Here is a 756-nt window from a genome sequence, read left to right as displayed (position 1 = left end):
GATAGATAGGTAGATAGATAGATAGATAGATGATAGATAGATAGATAGATAGATAGATAGATAGATAGATAGATAGATAGATGATAGAAAAACAATGTTGTTTATGATAATGGGAAATAAGATCAAGAAATTTCATCTTATTTTTATGTGTATGAGTGTTTTGCCTGTGTGTATATAAGTGCACCACATGTGTGCAATGCCTGTAGTGGTCAGAACAAGTCATCGGATCCTCTGGAACTAAGGTTACAGACTACCATGTAGGTTCTGGGAATCTAATCTTGGTCCTCTGCAGGAGCAGTCAGTGCTCTTAACCACTGAGCCATCTCTTCAGACCCCAAGAATTTAATATTCTTAAAGATAACCATGTGATATATACTTAAATATTTATTTGGCAATGTCACACACCTTCTATTGCTGTGTAGCAAGTGCCTGAAAACAGCGATCTGCTGCTTAAAGGATTTTCCCATTGTCAGGGCCCATAGGATACTATGCAAAGGTTGCTGTCACTTCTAAAATCTCCTTAAAGGAAACTACAACTCTGCTTCCAGACCGGCATAAACAACAGATGATTTATGAAGTCCTTTCTCTATGGGAAGTCAATAACAGACACTACTGGCTTTGCTGAGAAACAACTGCCTTGTTTTCCTAAGATTTATGCCATCTGGAGAAAGAACAATAAGCTTAATGTGAGACTTACTACATAGTGAGTTCCAGGACAGCTGGGGCTACAGGGAGACCCTGTCTCAGAAAGACAAA

This window comes from Nannospalax galili, unplaced genomic scaffold (genome assembly GCF_000622305.1).
Source record: "Nannospalax galili isolate Female #2095 unplaced genomic scaffold, S.galili_v1.0 scaffold441, whole genome shotgun sequence".
NCBI classification, from domain to species: Eukaryota; Metazoa; Chordata; class Mammalia; order Rodentia; family Spalacidae; genus Nannospalax; species Nannospalax galili.
This window is presented reverse-complemented; position numbering follows the sequence as displayed.